Source organism: Hyla sarda, chromosome 7 (genome assembly GCF_029499605.1).
Source record: "Hyla sarda isolate aHylSar1 chromosome 7, aHylSar1.hap1, whole genome shotgun sequence".
NCBI lineage: Eukaryota > Metazoa > Chordata > Amphibia > Anura > Hylidae > Hyla > Hyla sarda.
The window spans coordinates 202,313,613-202,323,570 of NC_079195.1; positions in this window are offsets into that span (position 1 = coordinate 202,313,613).

A 9,958-nucleotide genomic window follows, 5' to 3' on the forward strand; every position below is an offset into this window, starting at 1 on the left:
CTGCAGAAACCTTAGGATCCTTAGCACTGCATGTAAAGGGCGCCCCCTGTCCTGTAGTACCTCTAAAGTTTTCTTGGGAAGTTTCTATAAGATTTTATTTGTTATTTTAACTAAAATGAAAAAAAAATTAAAAAAACATTTTAAAAAAACTCCATAAAAATGCCTCTCATTTTGCAATCCCATAATGCAGTTTTTTTCTGTACCATTTTGGTGTCGATCAGACTTTTTGATCAATTTTTACTCCATTTTTTCTGGGATAGGGTATGTTCACACTGATTAATATTTGCACGGAAATCAGCGCGGAATTCAGCGCGGCATAGGAGACATTATTTTAAAAAAAAAGTCAGCTAACAAAAATGACCGTTTTTTTCCGCTTGGAATTCCGCACAGAAATCAGCGCGGAATTCAGCGCGGCATAGGAGACATTATTAAATAAAAAAAAGTCAGCTAACAAAAATGACCGTTTTTTTCCGCTTGGAATTCCGCACAGAAATCAGTGCGGAATTCAACGCGGCATAGGAGACATTATTAAAAAGAAAAAAAATTTGCAGGAATTCCTTGCACATTCCGCGCAATTTCCACGCGAATTCCGCACAAAAGTGTGGCGGACTGAAATTTTTTTACATCGAGTTCTATGGGGTTAGGACGCGAATTCCGTATGAAGAAAGAACATGTTCATTCTTCATGCGGAATGGAATTCAGTGACAGAATTGCGCTAGCGGAAATTCCTCAGTGTGAACTGAGGAGCAGAAATGTAATTACAGACTATGGGGATTTTCACTGCTGAATGAATTGGAGCAGATAAGCAAGCAGAGTTACTCTCGGAAATTCCTCTCCAAACCTTCAGTGTGAACATGATACCCATATGGTGTGGGTGTGGTCATGTTTTACGTTTATGCCATTCACCATATGGGATGAATAGTGAAGCCCAATTTTATTTTTGCATTTTCGTTTTTTCCTCCTCGCCTTCTAAAAATCATAAGGCTAGGTTCAGACTACAGAATCTCCTGGCAGAAAATTTCCGGCTGGAGATTCCGAGTTCCGCCTGCGCCGACTGAATTAGTCGGCGCTAGGACCGTGCGGACACTGCAGTCTCCTATAGACTGCTATGTGTTCCGCTAGGATTTCCGCCTGAAGAAAGAGCGACCCCTTTCTTCAGGCAGAAATTTTCTAGCGGATTTTTCATCCGGATTTTCCGCTTCACAAATTCCGAAGTGTGAATTTGTGAACGGAAAACCATTCACTACACTATGCATTATAGTAAGCGGAATTTCTGCCGGAAATTTCAAAGCGAAAATTCCGCCGGAAATTCCGTAGTCTGAACCTAGCCTAACGCTTTTATAATTCCATCCACAGACCCATATAAGGGCTTGTTTTTTGCGTGACCAATTTTACTTTGTAATGACATTACATGAAGAGGAGGTTTGTTACAGTGTGTCACCCCAGTAGTAAGGAGATTACATGAGGTTAAGGTTTGTTACAGTGTGTCACCCCAGTAGTAAGGAGATTACATGAGGAGGTTTGTTACAGTGTGTCACCCCAGTAGTAAGGAGATTACATGAGGAGAAGGTTTATTACAGTGTGTAACCCCAGTAGTAAAGAGATTACATGAAGAGGAGGTTTGTTACAGTGTGTCACCCCAGTAGTAAGGAGATTACATGAGGTTAAGGTTTGTTACAGTGTGTCACCTCAGTAGTAAAAAGATTACATGAAGAGGAGGTTTGTTACAGTGTGTCACCCCAGTAGTAAGGAGATTACATGAGGTTAAGGTTTGTAACAGTGTGTCACCCCAGTAGTAAGGAGATTACATGAGGAGGAGGTTTGTTACAGTGTGTCACCCCCGTAGTAAAGAGATTACATGAGGTTAAGGTTTGTTACAGTGTCACCCCAGTAGTAAGGAGATTACATGATGAGGAGGTTTGTTACAGTGTCTCACCCCAGTAGTAAGGAGATTACATGAGGAGGAGGTTTGTTATAGTGTGTCACCCCAATCGGTAGGAAATTACATAAGGAGAAGGTTTGTTACATTGTGTGACTCCAGTAGTAAGGAGATTACACAGGGAGGAGGTTTGCTACAGTGTTTCCCCCAGTGGTAAGTGGGGTGTGTCAAAGTGCAGGCTAATGGGCAGAGTCAAGCAGGAAGGGGGGGGGGGGGGTTCAGGCTAAATTATCTTTTGCCTAGGGTGGCAAAAATCCTTGCACCAGCCCTGAGGATGGAGCCCAAACTCTGCACTTGGGTATCTCCCTTGCTACCATAAACCCCCTGCACTGAGAGAGTCAGGCCCCGTTCTGGGGATCAGAAACGTATTTTGTATACCACAGATATCTTTTTAGGGGATGGAATACCTTTTAATCTAGTGGGTATGCATCCATACTTAGGAACGCACAATATCATGTTATTTCAACACAGACTCAGTCGGTTCACTGGCTTTCTACTAATATAGATAGTTAGCCCCAATTGGTACATGACATTGAGTCATAACATAATCAGCATTAAATAAATAAAAAACTGTGACGTGTATGCCTTGCAAATTATTTTAATAATTTTAATAATCATTTTAATAATATTTTACTAACTTTTTCCTCTGTATCACATTTCTAGTTTGTAGTTTGTCCAAGTGTCCACTAGAGGGCACTCTTTCACAAAAAATATAATTTCAAATGGACATTACAATTGATGATTTTGCGAATTTTGGGGTGCATAAATATGAAAACATGTCTCTTTTCGCTTGAAATACTGTAAGGTTGGGTTCGCACTGCGTTATGTTTCACTCTCTTTCATCACGTTAAGTTTTTCCATATACAAAAGTGCAGTTGACTATCCTATTTCATGCAGCAATAAAAATAAAAAAAATAAAAATATATGTGTGTGTGTGTGTGTGTTGCACTAATGTGGCACTAATCTTGATTGTTGTATGTTTATTGTAGCATAACAAATTATACAAAAGGATCAGGCTGGCTAACACACCACAAGAGAAGGTGCAGGGGCCCGGTAGGGCCCCTGCACCTTCTCCCGTGGTGTGTCAGCAAGCCTGACTTTTTTGCCCAATTTGTGATGCTACTATAAGGCTATGTTCACACGATGGAATTTGTCCGTCAATTAGTTTAGTCTGGCCATATAAGTTCCCCTTTCCTAATGCTTCAGCTACCCCCAAAAAATGTGTGGGATGATAGTGTGAGAGCTCATAGGACTGTATTCATCTTCCCGGACAACTGGAGCATTTTGAAAGTGGAACTAATCTTCCCAGACTAAACTTTGGACAATTGGATTTGGTTTCACCCAAGGATACTGTAGTTTTGCTCATCTCTGCTCACTATTAATTCTGCATGACTCCCATTTATACTCGAGAGTAATACTCTCTGGGGGAGATTTATCAAAACCTGTGTAGAGGAAGAGCGGCGCAGATGCCCATGAAAAACCAATCAGGTTGCCTCTTTCATTTTTCACAGGTTCCTTTTAAATTGAAAGAAGCAATATGATTGGTTGCCATGGGCAACTGCACCGCTTTTACTCTACACAGGTTTTGATAAATCTCCCCCAGAGAGTATTACTCTCGAGTATAAATGGGAGTCCTGCAGAATTAATAGTGAGCAGAGATGAGCAAAACTACAGTATCCTTGGTCGAAACCAAATCCAATTGTCCAAAGTTTAGTCTGGGAAGATTAGTTCCACTTTCAAAATGCTCCAGTTGTCCGGGAAGATGAATACAGTCCACATTAATCTGAATGATCTCGTCTATTTTTTTTGTTGTTGTTGTTTTCTTCTTTTGTTTTGTGAAGTTCTGTCTTTTTTGTTTTGTAAATTGTTATGTATTTTTCACAATCATAATAAAAGAATTTAAAGGGGTACTCTGGTGCTTAGACATCTTATCCCCTATCCAAAGGATAGGGGATAAGATGCCTGATTGCGGGAGTCCCACCCCCTCCCATAGGCTTGCATTGAGGGGCGGAGCGTGACGCCGGAGTGTTCGCTCCGGGGACTGATTATAAACGGGGTGCCGCGTGCAAGATTCCAGGGGTCCCCAGCGGCAGGACTCCCGCGATCAGGCATCTTATCCCCTATCCTTTGGATAGGGGATAAGATGTCTAAGCACTGGAGAACCCCTTTAAAGCGCATCTGTCATAACTATTGACCCCAACAACCTAAGCCCAGTATGCAGAAAATGGTGACTTTTAGCTGCTTTTTAATAGTCTTGTCCTAAAAAAAACCACTTGTTTCTTGCAGCCACCACCAGTTGGATAGGCATGGCCAGGGGTTGGCAATGCCCGGAGCCGCAATGCCTCTCCCCTGTGCATCAGCGCTGGGACCGCTGCTTGATTGACACATAGGTCCTCAGCGCATGCGCCTTGCAACTCTGATCCTCGAGTATGGTGAGTTATATTGGTTAATTAAGTGTATAAAACTCTGCTTACAGTTCCCCCATGCGCTGGGCAAGTTGTATTTGTGACTGCGCTACCTATGGCTCCCTGCACAGCGCGCGCTTTTGTGTAACACTGAGACAGAGCTGGCTACGTATGGCCTGTGTAATGCTGTGACAGTGCTCGCTACCGGTGTCTCAGCCTTACACAGGAGCGCTGTGTCAGGAGCCACCATCTTCCACATACTGGGCTGAGGTTGTGAGGGTTAATAGTCCCGACAGTTGTGCTTTAAGAACAGAAAAAAAAAACACAAAAAACGTAATAATTCATTGATCTGATTAAAGAATCAGCGGTAAGAAATGTATCCCCTATTCACACCCCCACGATCTCCCACATGAGGCCCAGCTCGGCCCTGGCTCTGCTGAAGGAATCATTAATTTCTAACGATAATTTGTTTTCCCTTCAGTCCTAACAGTGGCACAGATGGGGTATTCCATGCACTGGTTAGGACCGGTGGAAATTTTTGGTGACATCCTCTAAATAAATTATTTAGACCCTCCCATCCCCCTTACATATAGGGGGGAGGGGGGGGGGTGGAAGAACCCAGCCCCTTGTGTAATTACAATTAAAAGAAAGAAAAACGAGAAACTAAAGGGAGGGATTGTTGTGCCACTGTTAGGACTAAGGGGAAACAAATTATCGTTAGAAATTAAAGATTCCCTTACGTCCCAAACAGTGGCACAGATGGGGATTTAGCAAGTAGATACCCCCATGGGAGGGTACTCGTGCCTAGTGGATGATAGAACAGACCACCCAAATGAGGAATAGCTAGCTATTCTAGAATCCACTCTCTAGTGTGAAATGAAAGTGGAATGTGAACTCCAGGAAGCTGACTTACAGATGAGTTCTTAAGGAATCGAGCTTCTTTCTGCAAAAGAGGTAGCTACTGCTCTAGTAGTGTGAGCTTTAACAAATTCAGGGGGCTCCAGACCCTGAGAGACATGAGACTCCCGAATGGCTTCCTTAATCCAGCGACTAGTAGTTGGTTTGGAAGCCCTGTGTCCCTTACGGCACTAGAAAAAAGGATAAGAAGGTTTTCATCCTTACTGAATTCCCTGGGTCGATCCAGGTAGATCCTGAGACATCTCGACAGGTCGAGGGTATAAAGGCCTCTCGTATCCTTTGAGGAGGGGAGCGGAGCTAACATAGGAAGAGAAATAACCTGATTGATATTAGTAAATGTTGGCAATGTTAGGAATAAAAGTGGGAAAAAACCTAAGAAGAACCCTGTCCAGGAGGAACTGAATATAAGGCTCAAAGACAGAAAAGGCCTGAAGTTCTCCGACTCATTTTGCAGAAATGATAGTCAACAGAAAGGTAACCTTAAGTGTAAGGAATCTTAAATCCACCTCCTTCAAAGGCTCAAAGGGGGGAGATGATAACCCCTTGAGCACGACCGATAAATCCGAAGTAGGGATAGGCCGAATGATTGTAGGTTTAATTCTAGAGGCTCCTTTCAGGAACCTTCTAATTAGGGGGTCTTGAGAAAGAGACTTATTAAGGAAAGCCGAGATAGTAGATGCTTGTACTCTTATAGTAGAAGGAGATAATCCCTTGTCCAATCATCTTGAAGGAATTGCAGAACAGCAGGAGTGGTAGGATTCTTTGGAGATAGTTGGCGTAGCCGACACCAAGGTGAGAAAGTGTTCCTTATTCTTCCATATGATCTAGTTGTAGTGTGGTGTCCCGGTACCGTATTTCATACAGTACCTTGGTAGGGGTCCCTAAAGTCAGAGTTCCTAGGAACTGTGGGATCCTCAGATCTAGTCTTTCCCTAGTCACCCCTTAGATAACTAATATATTGCATAATTAAATGTAAATAAATGTATATAGAAAAAGTACTTACCTTGCGCTAGCGTCGCAGGACCTGCGGGTCACGTGACGAGGTTTAGTCTCTATGGTTAATGCAAAGGACCTTTGGAGGTTCATAGGCCATGTGATACCCACAATACTTTGTGAGGCTGATTGACAGATTGCGTGGACCAATCCTGGAACGGCCAGCCCCTGCCCATATAAGGGAGCTGCGGCCATTATTCTCTCTCTTGGGTTGCTGTCACTGGATGAGGTAGGACCTCCGCAACTTTCAACGACAATTACTAGGCCAAAGCCTTGCAGCCTCGGCTGAATAGCACAGTGAGTTCTTCTAAATTCCCCGCAATTATTCGCAAGGACCCTGGACCTAAATATATCCCTACATCCAGCGGATCTGCGCATACTAAATTCCTACAAGTTAAAGAACTTACTAAAAGTCACAACCAACGGTCAATCTCAGCTAAGCTGTTCATAGACTGTTACAAAGACTGTTCTTATGTTCGCACACTGCAGAAAATCTTCAGTAAAGTTTATGCAAGTTTTCAGCGAAGCTCTGGTTGTGGACAATACTTTATTCTGCCAGCACCTATCGTCCTTGGGAAGGGTGGCAATAGGCCAAGTCATACAGCATTTAACCCGCACCCTAGCGTCACGACTGACAAGGGTTAATAACACCCTCTATAACCCGCACAGCAACATCCCGCTCACCATATACACCCTCAAGGCGATCACCACAGTAGCTTCAGATCTGGAGTGCAACAAAGTTGTCAAGACCGACCCTGAGAGCCTTTCTACCATTGGAAGGAACCGATCAACCTCCAGGCTGTCAGGTTGAACATCTGGATGTTAGAGCAGCTATGAGTGTCCCCTGACACTATTGCTTGCTCTGGGGGAAGCCTCCAAAACTGACCATGACTCATCTGAACAAGTTGGGTGAACCAAGCTCTTTTGGGCCAATATGGAATGATGGCTATCACAGAGGCTTTTTCCTGCCTGATTCTCATCAATACCCTCGGAATCAAGGAAATAGAAGGGAAGATGTAGGCCTGAACCTCCAAGGGATTGAAAGAGCATCTACCGCTAAGGGATTGTCTTCTCTGTAGAGGGAACAGAATCTGTCCACCTCGGCATTGAACCTCGTTGCCATGAGATCGATCTCTGGCATGCCCCACCTGAGCACAATCTGATTGAAGAAGTCCAGATGGAGTGACCACTCTCCAGTTAGAAGGCCTCTGCTCAGGCGGTCTGCTATTACATTATGAGTACCCCGGATATGAACGGCCGATAAGTGGGTGAAGTTAAATTCTGCCCAATCCAAAATCACACCTATCTCTCTCAGGAGACTTTGTGACTTTGTGCCTCCCTGTTTGTTGATATATAAAACAGCTGTCATGCTGTCTGACTGAACTCTCACAGCTTTCCCCTGAATATAAGGGGCAAAGTGGAATAGAGCCAATCTGATGGCCCGAATCTCTAGGAGATTCGAGGATAATGTCTTCTCCTGGGGAGACCAAGTCCCTTGGACTGTTTTGTCCAGAAGATGCGCTCCCCAACCTACAAGGGATGTGTCTGTGGTAAGTATGATCCACACAGGTTGGATCAGAGATTTTCCGTCCTGAAGGTGAGCCCACCAACACAGAGAGGATCGGACTTGAGGAGACAGGGAGTGCACAGAATTTAGTCCCTTCGGACTGTGATCCCACTTGGCAAAAACTTCCGACTGAAGCAGACGTTGGTGCCATAAAGTCCATGCTACCACTTCCGCAGTTGCAGACATCAGTCCCAACATTTTCATTAGAGAGAGTTACCCGCTTGGGAGCTAAGAGAGACCAGGCTGTGCCTTGTACCCATAGCTTTCTATCGGAAGTTAGATGAATAGTCATCGCTATGGAATCTATTGTGAACCCAAGGAATTTTACGGACGTTGTTGGTTGAAGATTGGATTTGTTCCAATTGATTATCCAGCCTAGTTGATGAAGAAAAAGACACAGCAGTCTGAATATGTTGGGAAAGGATCACTTGAGAGGAGGCTTTGAGAAGCCAATCATCTAGGTAAGGGACTATACACAGTCCCTGAAGTCTCAGAGCAACCACCACAGAAACTACTACCTTGGTAATAGTGTGTGGGGCCGAAAAAATCCCAAACAGGAGGGCAACAAACTGATAGTGTCTTAGGACTCCCTGAATTTGAACAGCGATCCTTAACCCCTTAAGGACCAGGCATTTTTCGTTTTTTGCACTTTCATTTTTTCCTCCTTACCTTTAAAAAATCATAACTCTTTAAATTTTGCACCTAATAATCTGTATTATGGCTTATTTTTTGCGCCACCAATTCTACTTTGTAATGACATCAGTCATTGTACCCAAAAATCTACGGCGAAACGGGAAAAAAAATCATTGGGCAACAAAATTAAAAAAAGTGCCATTTTGTAATTTTGGAGGCTTCCGTTTCTACGTAGTACATTTTTCGTTACAAATGACACCTTTTCTTTATTCTCTAGATCCATACGGTTAAAATGATACCCTACTTGTATAGGTTTAATTTTTTATTACTACTGAAAAAAAATCATAAATACATGCAGGAAAATTTATACGTTTAAAATTGTCATTTTCTGAGCCCTATAACTTTTTTATTTTTCCATGTTCAGGGGGATATGAGAGCTCATTTTTTGCGCCGTGATCTGAAGTTTTTGTCGGTACCAATTTTGCATTGATCGGACTTTTTGATCGCTTTTTGATCGCTTTTTGATCGCCAGGGTATCCTTATATGAAGGACAAACCAGAGCCCGCACACCAACGCCAAGGTTTCTCAAATGGCACCGGACCTAACGCAAACTTACCTGTGCGTAATAAGCAAAAACCAGCGGTGGATAGGAAATACCCTGGCATAAGAAGATTGATAACTTACTGAATTGTTTCCATACGGAAACGCTTCCATCTGTTCAGATCAGTGCCCACCTGTTTAGTCAGGGGAACTTTGCCGTGTCACAGATTGTCACAAAAGTAAGTGGATCAAAAAACTAGTGCATCAGAGACATGTTACTGGTCTACATCTGCATTAGACACTTCTAAGTTTATGTGCAAAAGCACCAAAGTCATATTTCTGCTAACAGCATAGTCTGCGAAAGTTGCATTATCTTAAAGGGACAGTGACTAGATTCCGCTTCTTCTGAATCCTTTCTCAAATTGTAGTGTAACAAGCTACCTTCAAGTATATATATATATATGTGGTGTCCCGGTACCGCATCCTATCCGGTACCTTTGTATATAAGTCCCCATAGCCAGAGTCCCTAGGACGTCGGGGTTCTTCCTAACTAGCCTGCCCCTAGTCACCTCTCATCTAAGTAGTAGTCATCTAATAATTCTTTAGGATTTGTATATATATATAGGATTATATAAGTGTATATGAATGGTTAAATACCTGAGCATAGCGTAACAGGACCTGCGGGTCACGTGACCGGGTAAACTCTATGGTTTTGTGCTTAAGGACCTTTGGAGGTCCCTGTGACGTATTCTACCCATCGCTCCTTGTAACGGTGAGTGACAGTTAATTGGACCAGTAAAAACAGCCCCGCCCCTGCCCATATAAGGGAGCGGCAGCTATTGGTCACTCTCTTTCCTCGTGGGCTGTTGGTGGAGAAGAATCTGCGCTGCTGTCATCAGTGAGTTTTGGCCTGAGCCTTGCGGCGACGGCTGATATCTGCTAAATTGGGAGTGTATCAATCCC